At 38.2% G+C, this 18,302-nt stretch overlaps 1 long non-coding RNA gene across 1 annotated transcript; it reads right to left on the bottom strand.

The window, feature by feature from the left end:
• Positions 1 to 2,829: 2,829 nt before the first annotated feature.
• On the bottom strand, positions 2,830 to 14,544 carry LOC133237376 (uncharacterized). The gene is made up of 3 exons (XR_009733164.1): positions 14,370 to 14,544; positions 13,689 to 13,810; positions 2,830 to 3,047 (listed from the first exon to the last, which is right to left on the bottom strand). It is a non-coding gene; the product is annotated as an uncharacterized LOC133237376 (long non-coding RNA).
• Between the last annotated feature and the right edge of the window lie 3,758 nt (positions 14,545 to 18,302).

Below are 18,302 nucleotides of genomic sequence, written 5' to 3'. Positions count from 1 at the left end.
CTTTCTTTGCTAGTGAGCTTCCTGCTCTTGACTGTTGATATATTCGGGTCCTTCTGGCTAAGCCTTAAGGCCTTGGGATTGGAAAGGCTCAGGAAGGGAAAACAGCTTATTCATATAGAGATTAAAAACAAGGGGAGTATTGACCTATTTACTTAATAGTCCAGGCCTAAAACTGAATAAGAACAAATTTCAACAATTTAGAATTTGAGGAGAAATTGGGTCCCAACTCCTCGTGGCCCTATGAGATTGAGATTCACAGATATAGATGTTGAAATGCACACTTCCTGGGTGTAAGGTCATTGCACTCCCTACTACGTTTACATTTATCTGAATTGAGACTATGAAATAACTTTGCTGCGTTCATTTTTTTTTTTTTCACATAAACTTTGCAAGCTATAATTGAATTCCTACTAAGGTAGGATTTTGTGACAAAATCAGTTGCCTGCAGGGATGCAGCGCTATGCACAGTTAACCCTGAGGGGAGGAAGACACCAAATGCCTTAAATGCCTTCATCCTGTAGCCTAATTTTTGTATTCAAGTCAGTCACTAAATGATATCTCTCTTTCTACCCCACCTCCCAGTCAGTAAAATAAACGATCTATTGCTAGAGTCAAGCAAGCTTTCAGTTACAAACTATTTTCAATTTTTAGTGAATAAAAATACGTTCTTGTAGACTTCAAATAATTGTGAAAGAAAAAAACAGTTTTTGTAATTGTTTCTCAAAATGTGTATTTTAATAAGTTACTAGGATTATCTCTACTTGTACATTTTCTGCAGAAGTTATAAGGAGAAAGTTTGACAAATCCAAATAGCCACTTCAGACTGGCAATGTTTAAAAACAAATTCAAGAACAAATGACATATTTTGAGAAAATGTATGCGATAGTTTTAATAGGCAAATGATGAATATCCATAATACACAAAGAGCTTACTCAAATAAACTACAGAAAGAAAACCTCAAGGAATAACAACAAATAATATGAAGTTGGTATTTTAAAGAAAAAATAAAAACAAATGTGTATTAAATATATGGCTACTGCTATTTAGTTCCTAAGTCATATCCAACTCTTTGCAAGCCCGTGGGCTATAGCCCATCAGGCTTATCTGTCTATGGGATTTCCCAGGCAAGAATCCTGCAGTGGGTTGCCATTTCCTCCTCCAGGGTATCTTCCTGACCCAGAGATCGAAGCCACATCTCCTGTGTGTCTCCTGCTTGGCAGGCAAATTCTTTACCACTGAGCCACCTGGGAAGCTGATAAATATATTAAGATACTCACAAAACATGGTAACACTTTAAATCTATTAGACTGCCAAAAATTAAAAGAACAAGAATATTGAACTTTATCAAACACATATCTTCTACATTATTGGCAGGACAGTAAATTATCAAGACTTGTTTTGAAAATCATTGGTAGACTATGCATGCTCAGTCACTTCAGTCATGTCCAGCTCTGTGATCGCATGGACTGTAGCCCACCAGGCTCCTCTGTGCATGGGATTCTCCAGGCAAGAATACTGGAGTGGGTTGCCATTTCCTTCTCCAGGGGATCTTCCTGACCCATTAATTGAACCCACATTTTTTATGTCTCTTGCATTGGCAGGAGATTCTTTACCTCTATTGTCACCTGGGAAGCCTGTCTATGAAAATCTTAAATTTAAATGTGAAAATTGGTCACATTATGCTACTTTCAGATATCTACCTTATGTAAATATCTACGCAAATGAGCAAGAGTGATTGACTGACTATTCATTCTTTTAAAAAGCAAGATTGAGACCCTCTATGTGTCCATCAACAATAAAAAGGAAAACTGAGTTATAGAATATCCAGTAGGTGTAGGGTCTGGAGTCATTTACCAAAAGGAGGACAGTTTTGTGTGTGGTCGTGAAAGACTGTCATTCAGTTCAGTTCAGTCGCTCAGTCGTGTCCGACTCTTTGCGACCCCATGAATCGCAGCACGCCAGGCCTCCCTGTCGATCACCAACTCCCGGAGTTCACTCAAACTCATGTCCATCAAGTCGGTGATGCCATCCAGCCATCTCATCCTCTGTCGTCCCCTTCTCCTCCTGCCCCCAATCCCTCCCAGCATCAGAGTCTTTTCCAATGAGTCAACTCTTCGCATGAGGTGGCCAAACTGTCATTACATTCCAACAATTCTGAAAATTGAAAAGACAAATTTTTCAGCACTATGAATAATATGAACTATTTTCTTTAGAAAAACATTAGTGAATAAATGTGCCTGAAAAACCATAGATGATACCACTAATACTTGTCAGGGCTTCCCTGGTAGCTCAGTGGTAAAGAATCCACTCACAAAGCAGGAGATGCAGGAAATGTGGGTTTGCTCCCTGGATTGGAAATGTGGGTTTGATCCCTGGATTGGGAAGACCCCTTAGAGGAGGGCATGGCAACCCACTCCATTATTCTTGCCTGAGAATTCCATGGATAGAAGAGCCTGGAGGGCTACAGTCCATGGGGTCACAGAGAGTTAGAAATGACTGAAGAAACTGAGCACAATACTTGTCACTTCAAATAAAGTGTCAGTGGGGATTTCTGCATTTCTCTATTGTTTGACTGCATTATTGAGCCCAGGGCTTCCTGGTGGCTCAGCGGTAAAGAATCTGCCTGCAATGCAGGAGACACGTTTCCATCCCTGGGTCAGGAAGATTCCCTGGAGAAGGAAACAGCAATCCACTCCAGTATTCTTGTCTGGGAAATACCATGGACAGAGGAGACTGGTGGGCTATACTCCATGGGGTCACAAAAGAGTTGGACACGACTTAGCGACTGAACAAATATTGAGCCTATCCTGTATTTATAATTAAAAACTATTAAACTTTATTTCTTTATTCAAGGATGCACAAATAACTGTGGAAAATATCTTAGTAACTAACTCTCCTGTTCTTAAATCCAAATGCCTCCTTCTAGAGCTGCTTCTGTTATTGTAGCAGTCCAAATATCCATCTCATCAAGCTCTTCAGTGCTCAAATGTTATCCATTCTGCAGCTGGAAGAGCTCTCATTATTTTTGCATGTAGAAAATATGACACCTGAAGATGAAAAGAAAAAAAAATCTCATTCAGCTTTTGCAGCTTTATAGGTTTTGGAACATCGTTATCAATAACTGTAATATAAACTAAGCAGATGTTTCTATAACTCTACAAACTTTCTTATCGTTTTCCAGCAGACATTCTGCAGGGCATGCTTTTTAGATACAAAATATTAATTGATAAAGGAATCTGGCCAAAGAAACTCAATGAAGCACCATGTCCTACAGTCTTTAAATATGGATGGACAAATATGCAGACAAAAGAAATAAAAACTGCTATAAACACCTCACAAAGTTGCAACAGAAAAATTGGCTCAGGAGAGTACAAACATTACATAATTTTTAAATTAATTTTTATTTGATCATAGTTTCTTAACAATGTTGCTAGTTTCTGCTATACAACAAAGTGAACCAGTTATACATAAGGCTTTAATATAATTTTATTCAAATCTCTGATATATTTTTGCAAAACATGTTTTGTTGCCTAGTGATGGTGATAAGTCATTTGTTTTTTGACTAGCTCAGTGAAAGAAGCATGACAGAACTCTTCTAGACAGTAATAGATAAATATCTGTATGCTATTCCCCCAAAAAATGTTTACATATATTTCCTCATGATACCGTTAGATGCCTTTTCAAAGAACTGAAGAAAAGTTAAAAAGAAAAGTACCCTGTATTGAAGCTGATGCTTTAAAGAAGAAGACAGAAAATAAAAAATATAGCACAGGATAGTGAGGTTGAAACTACAGAATTATTGGCTAGGATAGAGTGATATCTTTTGAACATTTCTTGTTTTTTAAATCTACAGAATCGATTGCTAACAGAAGTATGAAGAAGTGAAAAGTGTCTAGAGTTGTAGATAACATTATACATACCCTCCAGAAATCCCTGAATAATAAGAAGCCAGGTTCTGAATCAGACAATGTATATAAACTCTTTTTCCCTCCTCAGAATGTTTACTTACAACTACAGAAGAAAATAAATTGGAAATCTTTACTTTCAAATGAAAAGAATTTTGTTGTCAGTCAGTTCATGCTGCTGCACATATCCAGATCAGAAGGCAAAAAAGTCTGCGAGCTGGGAGCACTATTATAGTATTTGACTAAACTGAAAAATAAAGTGCTCAATTAGAATTTGATGTAAGGACAGGTTGTAGAAATGCTGCAGCCTACAGATTATTATTAGTACTCCGACCAGCCTGTCACTATTTTAAGCATCCCTGTGCAACTTCAATAAGAAGGCATCTTTACTGACATACTTTGTTTTTCTTGTCACAAAGTTTGATTCCTCTAAATTCAATGGCATGTAAGTTTTTGGCTATTTTGAAATATATACAAATCATACATAAATATATTCTTACAAATAGTTGCAATATATTGGGGTTTCCCTGATAGCTCAGTTGGTAAAAAACCTGCCTGCAATGCAGGAGACCCTGGTTTGATTCCTGGGTCAGGAAGATCCACTGGAGAAGAGATAGGCTACCCGCTCCAGTATTCTTGTGCTTCCCTTGTGGCTGAGCTGGGAAAGAATCTGCTTGCAATGGGAGAGACCTGGGTTCAATCCCTGGGTTGAGAAGATCCCCTGGAGAAGGGAAAGGCTACTCACTCCAGTATTCTGGCCTGGAGAATTCCACGGACAGTATGGGGTCGCAAAGAGTTGGACATGACTGTGCAACTTTCACTTTCATACTTTAATTTTTTCTAAATAAGGATTTTCTACATCTCCTTGGTGGTATGAAATATCAGAAGCCCCTATAATGAGGGTTTTTTTTTTTTTTTAAACTATACTGATGAGAGTTGAATTGGGAGCCCTTTACTGATCCTGAGGCTTTTGTTCCCCCATGGCTGGAGGCTTTCACTGGCCACTCTGATGCTGATGGGCCATGTCTTCCTGCCAAAGATGCTGAAACAGCATATTTTGTGAGATCATCTAATGAGCCAGAGCCAACTGTGGGCTGTGAACCACTTTGAAAGGGTGGGGTGATTCACTAGGACAGTCTCATTGAGTAGCCCTGGAAAATGCATAAAGAAATGAATTTGCACACATATTTAGATGCTTTTCTGTGATGCTCAATATGACCAACTTGCCAGATGCTCATAAGCCTATAGTGATCTGAACCTCTGAACTTTAGGAACAGGTAAATTACAGTCAACCACATTTATTGCTGGAAAAAATAAGTGATGATGTCATTTGAAAGCAGAGCCCCTAAAGAAGAATGGTTGCATCAGGACTGGAGCAGGTGTGAAGAAAAATGACAGGCCTGATTTCTAACTTCTCCTAAGCTTAGAAAGCCTTTCTTCCCTTAAAAAGAAGAAACAGCTCGCCAGGTGGATTTGCTAAGCTCTAGTTTAGGGGGAAATAACCACAAACAAACAGCACCAAACATTTCTGACAAATGGATGGCTTTGGCACCTGAGGTGCATAAGAAGGGAAGGGAAGGATAAAAATGGACACAAAGGTAGAAAGGGACCCAAAATGAATAATGAAGAATGAAAGCAATCTGAAAAGAACACCTGCTAGACTGACAACAGAAGAGGAACAGGAGAGCAAAGTAAGATAAATGCTCATCTTGGAGATATGCAAGATGGAAGGAAGGGGAGAAAAGGCAAGTATGAGCCAGTGATATAAATGAATTACACAGGAGCAGGCTTGTTTCAACACACACTTGAATCAACACTATGCAAAGATCTATGATAACCACCCCACCGTTTTGTCGACGCTCAAAATAAGCCAGAGTAATCAGGAGAAGTGATGGCAAGGCCTAGGAGTTGGATCCATCTGTCTTTTCCTTTGCTGGCACTGTGGTTATTATTATTACAGTAAACCTGTCACTATTCAATGTCCACAGCTGTAAGTCATTCTGCATAGTTGAGTTTCCCAATAAATGAAGCTTTGCCAATTTAAGGACTGAGAATTTATGTTAATTCTTTAAACTGAATCTTTTGTTTTAATAGATTACAATCTATTTCATTGCTATTAATGTTAGTCAGTTTTCCTTGGGCCCTGGCCAAAGTAGACCCCAACAGCTAAAATGTAGCTTTGTGTTAGACGTCTGTTTACTAAATCACTGCAGCTTTTTTGCCTTTCTATTTTAGTTTTCATTCAAAGATGACTCAAGATTCATCTGTCCTAAATTTTATTTTTCTAATAACTCCACTTAGGTTTCTTTGTAGGTTTAATTTTACAAGCTTTTATCAGCCCTTAGCTACACAACATACTGTTATTGTTGTTTTTGCTAAACCTTACCTATCTTTGTGGATCATTACATGTTTGAGGAAAGATATTAATTTATAGGATTTCATGAAAGAAAGGGGAATTCAGCAGTCATATTATAGAAACAGTTTTACAAATGAGGAAAATGGGCTCACTGAGTTATTTTCTTTGCTGAATGCCACAGAGCTAAGTGGGGACAGATAGGAAACTAGTACACAGGCACCCCAAAATCTTCCCTAGTGGCCTCTTTTTAATGCAAAATATTAGTTCATATTCTGAACCTTTTCTGCTTTACTTTAGAAGGAAGGTAGTATGAAGTATAGAAGTAATCTTGAGGTATGGAGAAGTGTTCAGAGCCTTCATTATCCCTGACTATAAGATGCATATGGTAGTACATGATTCATAAGATCTGTAATGCATTTACCACAAGCTTAGTTTGAACTAATCTGTGTTCATCTAATCTGTGTTCACCCTTAGATTCCTCTACAGGATTAGCAAGGGATATAGTTGCTTTAAAAAAGAATGAGAATGTATTTTCACTTCAGACCTGGCATCATCCTAGTAAAGGCTCACTTTAGGAAAACAACCATAGAGTCTTCAAAAGAGGTACAAGTGTCACTAGGAGGAGAAATGATCTGCAAATTAATAATTTTACTTCTGCCAGTCTGCTATTCTCTATCCCAGGTCCCACTGGCTTATGTCTGATTTATGAGGAGATGGGCAAACAGGGGGATAAAACACAAAAGTTCTATTTCAAGTCTTCTGAGGAGGGTCCTCATGTACCAGACAACATGAACAGATTTCCAGCTCAGTGTCCACTGCAAAGGTTGAGGAACCATCAGCTTTGCAGATGTTTCACAATCAATCAACCCTGGGTATTTATGTCCCCAGTGCTGACATCAGTGGCGTAATTGTCCTCCAGGGAATATCACTGACATTGGTAGCAGTATTGGCGGCCTGGGAAGTAAATACCATCACTTTTCACTGTTCACTTATACTTCTGATATTAACTAAGCATCTTTCATAGTCCAGGCATTTGAAAGATATTGCTGATAACTCATCCTCATTATTTTACTATATTGGGGTAGTGGAGGAAAAAGCCAAATAAACCGTTGAGAACGGTGCTGTGTAGATAATGGTAATGCATGTACTGGGTGCTGTGGGAGTATACAGGAAGCACGTCTTATGCCCATTTGGAGGTGTACGGTGGGAGTGGGACACTTCCTTGAATAACTCAGCTTAAGGTGAAACCTAAGGATGATGGCCGACATTCTACAGGGAAGGTTATTCTAGAATGAGGAAGAAACTGAACATTGGTATGGAATGAAGAGAGAACATAGCATCTGTAGGCAACATAAGAAAATTTAGTTGGGCTAACAAGTGATTTGCCTGATAAGGATGTGATGATAAGGCTGGAAGGAAAGGAAGGGGCAAAATATTGGATCTCTATCCTCAGAAAAACAGGGCATCACTAAAAGGCTTTAAGGAAGTATGGCATGATCATATTTGCTTTTTAAAAATTAGTGTTGATGTCATACAGATAAAATAGATTGGAAAACTATCTATGGGGGCCATTTCAGTCATCAAATTGAAAGATGTCTATTTAGGAGGCTGTTTTCATGGTTGGAGACAGAAAATGTTGATTGGGGCAGAATTGTGGTGAAGATGGTTTGGGGAAATAATTGTGATAGTAGGTAGATTTACAGTCATAGTTGGCAAGATTGGCTGACTAGTTGGATGTAGGGTATGAGGGAAAGCTAGAAGTCAAAGGAGAGGCTGAAAATTGAAATCAGCCTCTTAGATAAGGTTATTGAGATGATACGAGGTGGGATGGTGGAATAACCAGATCAGGAGGGAAAGTAATGACGAGAGGCATATTGCAGGCCTAGTGGATGTAATGGGCATAGTTAGAATAGTCAGAAGTCTTGTTGTAAAGAGGTTGTCAGAGGTACAGGAGGAAACTGAGAAGACAGAAGTAGAGTGGGATGATGGGCCATGCACAAAGTGCTCGCCCAGAAGATGGGGCAGGTCAGCACATGTTGTTCACTCATCAGGAATTCTCAAAAGTAACTGGAGTGGATTTAAGGGAGGAGATTTGAAGTTCTTCTATTTGTGCATTGAGGCAGAGCCATAGAAAACTTATTCTTGTTATCATGGCCTTATTATAACCCTCTTCTAGAATGGCCCATGGAGCACAGTGATCTATAAGTCAATGTTCTGGAATAGGTGCTCAATAATTGTTAGCTTCTTCATTCTCACTCTTCACCTCACAAAACAAAGTTCAAGCCTAAGAATTCAATAGGCAGTCAACAGAGCATTTTGATATAAAATTGATTGGTTGATTTAGAGACAAAAATTAATCTGTATTTCTACAGCTTGAAAAAATGACAAGCTTTCTCAGTCCACTATTTTCTTTGGTTGTTTAGTATCAAAGTAGTTTGATGGCTTCTTTTAGTCCTTTTAGGAAATTGCACTTTGGGGACTGGTAAAAAAATATAGACTTGGTAAGATAAGCAAAACTGAATAGATCTTGATTTTTCATTTGGAGATTTCCATGTCAAACATGTCTCTGTCTGCAGATTGAACGACAAAGCCACTGAAACAGAAACCAACTCAGATTTGCTGCCATTGCATCTTGAGAAGCACAGAAGGATTCAAGACCACTCAAAACAAACCAAAAAGAGAGAAAAGCCTCTAAGCCTTTTTTAAAGGTTTTAGAAAGGAAAAGGAATGCTAAGCACATGTGAATAAATACAGACATACATAGACATACACATCTTTTCTAAAACACATACAAAAAATTTTAAAAGAACCTCCAATTTCTAATGCTTTGGGAAAGTTCAATGAAAAGGAAGATCCATTTTTGTCTCCATCTCTAGCCAGATTCACCAAGAGAGGGAACTGACTCCAGGTATAGATTCTGAGGCCGTGTTTGGCACTGCTTTGAAAGTTTCTTTTTGTTTTCTGTGTCTGGCAGATTCACTCCTGGGTCCTCCAGCAAATCCTGCCTTGTCACTTCAGGATATTTACATAGAACAGTTAATAAACAATAGATGATAACCAGCTATTCAATCCCTCCATTGCAGAAGTTAGGTGATCGTCTCCAATGTCCAGAAAATAATGACGATGGTTAATATTTTGATTACTTACTTGTTAGGCACAGTTCTAGCTGCCTGACATAGATTTTCTCATTTAATCCTCACAACAACATAAACAACCCATTCTTATTGTTGTTGTTCAATCACTCAGTCATGTCTGACTTGTTGCAACCTCATGGATTGCAGCATGCCGGGCTTCCCTTTCCTTCACCAACTCCTTGCTCAAACTCATGTCCATTGAGTCAGTGATGCCATCCATCTACCTCATCCTCTGTCATCCCCTTCTCCTCCTGCCTTCAATCTTTCCGAGCATCAGGGTCTTTTCCAATGAATTGGTTCTTCGCATCAGGTGGCAAGAGTATTGTAGCTTCAGCCTCAACGTTTGTCCCTCCAATGAATATTCAGGACTGATTTTCTTTTAGGATTGACTGATTGGATCTCCTTGCAGTCCAGGTGATTCTCAGAAGTCTTCTCCAATCAGATCAGATCAGATCAATCGCTTGGTCATGTCCGACTCTTTGTGACCCCATGAATCGCAGCATGCCAGGCCTTCCTGTCCATCACCAACTCCCGGAGTTCACTCAGACTCACGTCCATCGAGTCAGTGATGCCATCCAGCCATCTCATCCTCTGTCATCCCCTTCTCCTCCTGCCCCCAATCCCTCCCAGCATCAGAGTCTTTTCCAATCAGTCAACTCTTCGCATGAGGTGGCCAAAGTACTGGAGTTTCAGCTTTAGCATCATTCCTTCCAAAGAACACCCAGGGCTGATCTCCTTCAAAATGGACTGGTTGGATCTCCTTGCAGTCCAAGGGACTCTCAAGAGTCTTCTCCAACACCACAGTTCAAAAGCATCAATTCTTTGGCGCTCAGCCTTCTTCACAGTCCAACTCTCACATCCATACATGACCACAAGAAAAACCATAGCCTTGACTAGACGAACCTTTGTTGGCAAAGTAATGTCTCTGCTTTTGAATATGCTATCTAGGTTGGTCATAACTTTCCTTCCAAGGAGTAAGCATCTTTTAATTTCATGGCTGCAGTCACCATCTGTAGTGATTTTGGAACCCAGAAAAATTAAGTCTGACACTGTTTCCACTGTTTCCCCATCCATTTCCCATAAAGTGGTGGGACCGGATGCCATGATCTTCGTTTCTGAATGTTGAGCTTTAAGCCAACTTTTTCACTCTCCACTTTCACTTTCATCAAGAGGCTTTTGAGTTCCTCTTCACTTTCTGCCAGTTCAAAAGAACCAGTTCTTCGGTGTTCACCCTTCTTCATGGTCCAACTCTCGCATCCATACATGACTCTTGGAAAAATAATAGTTTTGAGTGTATGGACCTTTGTTAGCAACGTAATCTCTCTGTTTTTTAATAAACTGTCTAGATTTGTCATAGATTTTCTTTCAAGGAGCAAGCATCTTTTAATTTCAAGTCTGTAGTCACTGCCTGCAGTGATTTTGGAGATTTTGGAGAAAATGAACTCTGTCACTGTTTCCACTATTTCCCTGTCTATTTGCCATGAAGGGATGGGACGAGATGCCATGATTTTAGTTTTTTGAATGTTGAGTTTTAAGCCATATTTTTCACTCTCCTCTTTTACCTTCATCAAAATGCTCGTTAGTTCCTGTTAACTTCCTGCCATAAGGGTGGTGTCATCTGCACATCTGAGGATATAGATATTTCTCCCAGCAATCTTGATTCCAGCTTGTGCTTCATTCAGGCTGACATTTCACATGACATACTCTGCATATAAGTTAATAAGCAGGGTGACAATATATAGCCTTGACATACTCCTTTCCCATTCTGAACCAGTCCATTGTTCCTTGTCTAGTTCTAGCTGTTGCTTCTTGACCTGCATACAGGCTTCTCAGGAGGCAGGTAAGGTGGTCTGGTAGTTCCATCTCTTTAAGACTTTCCCACAATCAGTGGTATTATTATCTCCTTCATTGTACAGATGAAAATCTAAGACATGGAGCATGTAAATCCCTTCCCGAAAGTCTCATAAGAAGGATGGATTAGAAACAGGGTCAGTACCCACGTTGTCAGTTTCTAGAATCAGAAAATTCGAATTCACTCTGCTAAAAGAACATCTAATTTGAGAAGCCAGTAATTCAACTCAGGTATCCTTGAAGTGTGATTTCTTAAAATCCTAATTATTTCTTGGTGGACTAATGATAGTTACTCAGTATAAGACTCAATTTTCAGGTTCAAACTCAGTCTCTCTGAGGATTACCAGAACACAGAGGCGTTGCCTCTGCCGTCAAGAATTTATCTTCTAGCTCTACAACTCCAGAGCTCAGCGGTTAAGGTTGAAAAAATCAGTGTCGGTGTCACAGACTTTGGCATAAGACACACACAGTGACATAACACATACTTTGACTTCGTGGATCTATTATCAGCAAGCTATGTTACGCCATTTCTTTTTAGAATTAGGCCAGAACTCCTCACACAGTTAAATAGGATTTAGAAATTCTAACTACCAAATAGCGACACAGAAATTGGAAAAAAAAAAAAAAAGATGATGTATATAGAACACTTTACATTACACTTGGTTTTTTTAAACTGTAGCTATTATTATCATCATTATTGTATTATTTGGGCTTCTCTGATAGTTCAGTTGGTAAAGAATCTGCCTGCAATGCTGAGCAACTTTTACTTATTGCATTATTTACACTTCTAACAACATAAGCAGTAGTACAAGACATTCTATAATAAATTCCAAGCTAGTGACATGTACAGTGCATATTCCAGGAAGTTGGCCACTAACCTTCTTTCTTCCACAAAATACTCCCCAAGCGAGAATTTTCAGAGGGATACAATTTTAAGAGGCAGTCACAAAGTGAGGACGAACTGAACACTATCTGAAATGATTTTTCCCACCTCTGAACTTATACCTGTTTAATGCCCATAGTGTCTTTTTCTTTAAGACTTAGAGTCAAATTGTACTTTATAACATTTCTTATATAATTATTTAATCTCTTAATACTATTTAACTGTTCACCTGTTTAGGTGTTGGCTACCAAATGATTGATTAGTTCCCAAAGGAAGGGACTGTATTATTTTTATATCTGTATGTTTTGCACTGTCTGATACATGACACTGCACATTGAAGGCACTAGAAAATGTATTTGTTACTTTTGATTCTATTTAATTAATTTGCCTAGATTTGATTTTATAATAGGTACTGGAGAATTTTCATAGGCAGTTAATGCCTTCCATTCTTCTGTAATTACATGATTCCATTACATTTTTCATACTGAAAACTTAGAGAAAGTGAATTGTTTAGCACTGAGCTAGTTGGCCTTTAGAAAAGAAAGACTATTTTAAAAGACTATTTAAAAGACTATTACTAAAAAAAAAAAAACCTCAGAAAAATCTAACATTTTATTGTTTACCTAAAATATTCTAAGATAATGTTAACAATATATAATTTTGAGGCTTTTTAAAAACTTCTCAAATAAAGTTGATGGTAGAAATGAGTATCTTATGTTTTGTTCACAGTTTCACATTTGAAGTCAACTATTCTGGAGGGGAAAGCATATCACTGCGTTCATGTATCAGATGTGAAAGCCTTGAGGCATCATCTACATGAAGAAGAAAAACAGAAAAATAACTTATCCAGCAGAATAACAGTGATGACTACTCATCTCTGTTGGTTAAGTCCAAATAAGCTTAGTTTTATTTGATTATTTTTACTGCTGGCATTGTTTTGGCATTAGCAACCATTTAAAAAATATTTTGCTTTGTCAATATCTATAATAATTCTATTAAAGACAGTGAAGTGAAGGTGGGCAGAGAGTAGATGCAAGAGGCATGGAACCTGGAGCTGCCCTCAGAGCTTTCAGTTAAACTGAGGAAGGGGCTTTGGGGACAGAGCAACGTCTGCCCACGATTGACGAGGAGACGGCTCTCATGTGGATTATGCTTGCAGTGATTGTTGGGAATATCTACAAACTGTTAAGATATTAAATGAGCTTCATTTAAATAGTTTGTCAACTTGTCTAACTAATTATCTTACTAGACTTGTCAAAAGAGACTGAAATCATATAGACCAGAAAGATTACTCCATCTCCTATATGGTCTATGACATGGTCTAAGAACCCAGTTTTTACCATTTCTTTGCCGTGAAAACCATTTACAACAAATTGAATAGAAGGAAAGTTTTAATTCTTTATCCAATTTATCCAAACTACTTAGCTTTTCAGAGTAATAATTTCTTAGTCTATTTCATTAATTCCAAAGGGTACTAGGCTGTTTCAGGACAAACCTGGGGAGCAATTATGTTGCTTAGGGGAATCTTCTATAAACAAGGAGAACAAAAATGACCAGACCTCACTGGTGATCGGTGACATTACAGATATCCACAAGTTCATGCAATCCAAGGTGCTCAGAGTCAACAGCTCGACTGTCTTTGCAATGCAGAGTCATATGGCGAAGAGTTTAGATAGCCCTGCTGTATGGAAAGTTTTCCAAGAATTAGATTTTTGAAAAAGAACAAAGTATTCAGTGTAGAATACACACACGAACACATAAAAAAGACACTTATTTGAAATGACTGTATGTATTTTTTAAGGAGTTGGCAAAAGACATCTACGTTTTAATGAGCATTTACCCTATCCAACCTCAAGATACTAACTTGTTTTAAGCACTGAGTCAAGGAGCATAGTGGCTTGCTTGAGGCTCCTTCGTTAGTTTGTGCTGGAGCTGCTATTTGTACCTAAATGATTGTACTCTTCCTATGTTTCTCAGATTACTTACAATTAAAGTGAGGAGGCTAAAATGCAACAAAAATACAAATTACAGTAGCCTGTGGAACTGCTTATAGTCTTTCAAAAAGCAAGAGGAAGATATGTGATTTGATACTGGAGATCTTGAAAAAGTGTGAGCTGAAGGCTTGGATTGTGAAACCCAAATCTCAAAACAGGCCAGCACATCAGAAAATATAATTATCTTTCCTTTCTCTCACCTTTTTGGGGGGCACTATTAGCAGATATAGAATTTATTATACATACCGTAAGTGATTTGCCATCAAGTGGTTTACTAATGGAAAAGACAAATGTGAATATACATTAGGATGAGAGAAGTTGATAGGAATTTGGACACTGGGATCAGCATTTTATCCGTTCTCTATTGAGATCATATAAAAATGAGTAAGCACATCCTGCTTTCCTCTTTCTCTGCATCCTGTCTTAGCAACATAAATACTAATTGGTTGCTATGGTGATCTCAAGCTTGTAACTAAAACTGAGGTATCTAGGTAACAGTGTCTAAAGGTGAGAATGATAAATGCTTCAACTCTGGGGTTTTGTAAGGAGATAGTGCTGGCATATAAAAACTGGCAAATGTAGCCTCAGCTCCAAAAGACTGGTAAATTTGTTAATTTTATCCTCATCATTTCTGACTACATCAATTCATCTACCTACAGAGGCTGGATTGCCTTCATATAAGTTAGTCTCTGAAGTTGACAACTTCCATAAACTTGCAGTCAATGAGAAATACCAGTTATGGGCAGAATTTAGCACTTAATACACTTTTTATTTTATTGCTGAAAAGGGTTCAGCAGCACTAAGATGATTTAAGCCATCAATGAGATGCAGTGGAAACAGCCTAGTAAAATCATAGTCAGTCTGTGCCTCCTCTCTATGACTCACAGGTTTATTAAGAAATCTCATTTTTTTAGGGTCCAAAGGATGAACAACATCTCTCCAAGTCAAGGCCTTTGTGCTTTAATCGGTGGTGGCCACCAATCAGCTGCATAATGTGTCACCAACCTTTCCAGGTCTCTGTTTCCTCATTTATAAAGGGATGATAACTGGGCCTCCCTCCCAGGACTGTTATGAGGATTAAGGACTGAATTCTTCTAAAGTACTATTCTAATACAAGTGCTTTATAAATGCTAAATACTAACCTATGCTTTTAATTTTATTCACTCTTCACATTTGAAAATTATAAAGAGAGTTCTGTGGTTACAAGGGTTCAAAAGAGAATGCTTTTCCGTAGAAAATAAATGTATATATGTGACTCCATGGACTATACAGTCCATGGAATTCTCCAGGCCAGAATACTGGAGTAGGTAGCCTTTCCCTTCTCCAGGGGATCTTCCCAACCCAAGGATCAAACCCAGTTCTCCCATATTGCAGCTGAGTCCCAAGGGTTGCCCATATATATTTATATACACATATAAACAGGTATACTTATATATATCTATTGATACATAGAATGTTATATCTGCTTGCTTATTTAATTAGTTATGAAGATATAGAGTGGGGCTTTTTTATTGGCTAGTGGCTTTAAAAGTACTGACAGAATTATCATGTAACAATTAGGAAATTGGAAAGTTTCCTATATCTTATTTAGAAATGGAACAAGGTCAAATAACCCTATCACACTTCCTGCTCTCTCCTCAGCCTATGAGCAAAGGAGGACATGTGGATCGTCTGCTATGTGAGTAAGAAGGAGAGTGCAGTGATCCTTCTGTCTCTATCTCAAGTCAAGACAAAGGGGAGGGCACGTATCTGCCCCACTGAAACAAATACGGTGCTCGAAGCATCAAAGGAAATCACTTAAAACAGCACATAAACAAGGAAAGGATGCTTATTTTTCTTTTTGCTTTGTTGGATGTATGTGTAAGCTGCGTCTACTTTGATTATTTAAACAATGAAAAATAAAATTGGAAAGGACAGAGTGGAGAGAAGGAACCTCACTGAACAATCTCTACTCCTACTATTTGGCTTGGCAAAAGCATATGAGTTTTTCTTAGCTAAAGCAGCTATATGGAATCATGTTTTAGCCATCTTGCCAGTATGTGACCCCAAACAGCTACTATTGGCCAAGGGAATTTGAACAGCAAAATGCTAGCAGGCAGACCCACAGGGCAAGGGAATAAGGAAGTCTAGTGGGCTTACATCACATGGGTTCATCTCTAACAGAGAACTACATAGTGAAGAATTCTTGCAGAATCTCCCAAAGGTATAAGAAAAAAAAAAAAAAAAAAACCTTCAAATAAGAGTTTAGTCCCAGTAACTACACTCCAATAAAAAATAACCAAAATAATAATAATAAGCTTAAGCTTATTTTTTAAATCAAAATACATACTACAGAACTCAATAAACAAAATGTATATATAACCTAAAAACTAGCTGTGGTATATTAGGCAGCTGGGTTTATTAGGTAAAGTAGGGGATGGTCAAAGCAATGTTACTATAGAGTTGGAGTGAATTATAACATAGAAACTTAAAAGACTGAACAGAGTCCTGTAAGAAAATAAATATTACAAATCAGTAAATCAGATATATGATTTTTTAAAATTTCTAATACAATGAAACATATATTTTGAACATGGTTCTAACCAATTATTTAGACCGACCCCATCATATCTTAATATTTAACTAATTTGATAGCCTTCATATCACTGATAAATAAAATGAACAGTGTCTGCCTATAAATATTTTAAGTGGTAATAATGTGACAGATGTTACATGAAGACCTTGTCACAGATCATGTTATTTAATGCTCACAAAAATTTTATGGGATGTACACTATTATTCCTGTCATACTTGGGGAAACTGAATTCCTGAAACCTTAAGTCACTTATTAAAATTAGAGCCAAGGTAAGTATAATAGGTTTAGTTGTTTTGCTGTCTAATTGAATAGACCTTTTTGAATTCCATTGTCTATGTGTGCCTAGTCCCTCAGTCATATCTGACTCTTTGTGACTCCTTGGACTGTAGCCTGCCAGGTTCCTCTGTCCATGGGGATTCTCCAGGCAAGAATATTCAAGTGGGTTGCCATGCCTTCCTCCAGGAGATCTCTCCAACTCAGGGATTGAACTCAAGTATCCCACATTACAGGGGGATTCTCAACCATCTGGGCCACCAGGGAAGCCCAAACATTTTTCTAAGGCAGGGTCCACAGGTAACCCGGGGATCGAACCCAGGTCTCACTCTGCAGGTAGATTCTTTACCAGCTGAGCCACCAGGGAAGCCCTGGAGGAAGCCCTCCAAGAATACTGGAGTGGGTAGCCTATCCCTTCTCCAGTGTCTAAGAGCAGATCATTAAGATGGAAATATTGTTTTGCTTTCTCATAAGATTATATATTTTGATCTTGCTCACAATAAATGTCTTTGTTGTTGTTCAGTCACTGCAACTCTTTGAGATCCCATGAACTGCAGAAGAAAGCCTTCCGCAGTGATCAGTACAAAGAAATAGAGGAAAACAATAGAGTGGGAAAAACTAGAGATCTCTTCAAGAAAATTAGAGATACCAAGGGAACATTTCATGCAAAGATGGACTCAATTAAGGACAAAAATTATACAGGCCCGACAGAAGCAAAATCTATTAAGAACAGGTGGCAATAATACTCAGAAGAACTACACAAAAAAAGATCTTCATGACCCAGATAATCACGATGGTATGATCACTCACCTAGAGCCAGACATCCTGGAATGCTAAGTCAAGTGGGCCTTAGGAAGCATCACTATGAACAAAGTTAGTGGAGGTGATGGAATTCCAGTTGAGCTATTTCACATCCTAAAAGATAATGCTGTGAAAGTGCTGCACTCAATATGCCAGCAGATTTGGAAAACTCATCCATGGCCACAGGACTGGAAAAAGTTAGTTTTCATTCCAAAACCAAACAAGACAATGCCAAAGAATGCTCAAACTACCACACAATTGCACTCATCTCACATGCTAGTAAAGTAATGCTCAAAAGTTCCCAAGCCAGGCTTCAACAATATGTGAACCATGAACTTCCAGATGTTCAAGCTGATTTTAGAAAAGGCAGAGGAACCAGAGATCAAATTGCCAACATCCCTTGGATCATAGAAAAAGCAAGGGAGTTCCAGAAAAACATCTATTTCTGCTTTACTGACTATAGCAAAGCCTTTGACTATGTGGATCACAACAAACTGGAAAATTCTGAAAGAGATTGGGAATACTAGACC

Source organism: Bos javanicus, chromosome 24 (assembly GCF_032452875.1).
Source record: "Bos javanicus breed banteng chromosome 24, ARS-OSU_banteng_1.0, whole genome shotgun sequence".
In the NCBI taxonomy this organism is placed as follows: Eukaryota; Metazoa; Chordata; class Mammalia; order Artiodactyla; family Bovidae; genus Bos; species Bos javanicus.
The sequence above is the reverse complement of the archived record's forward strand: the minus strand, read 5'-3'. Positions and strand labels throughout refer to the sequence as shown.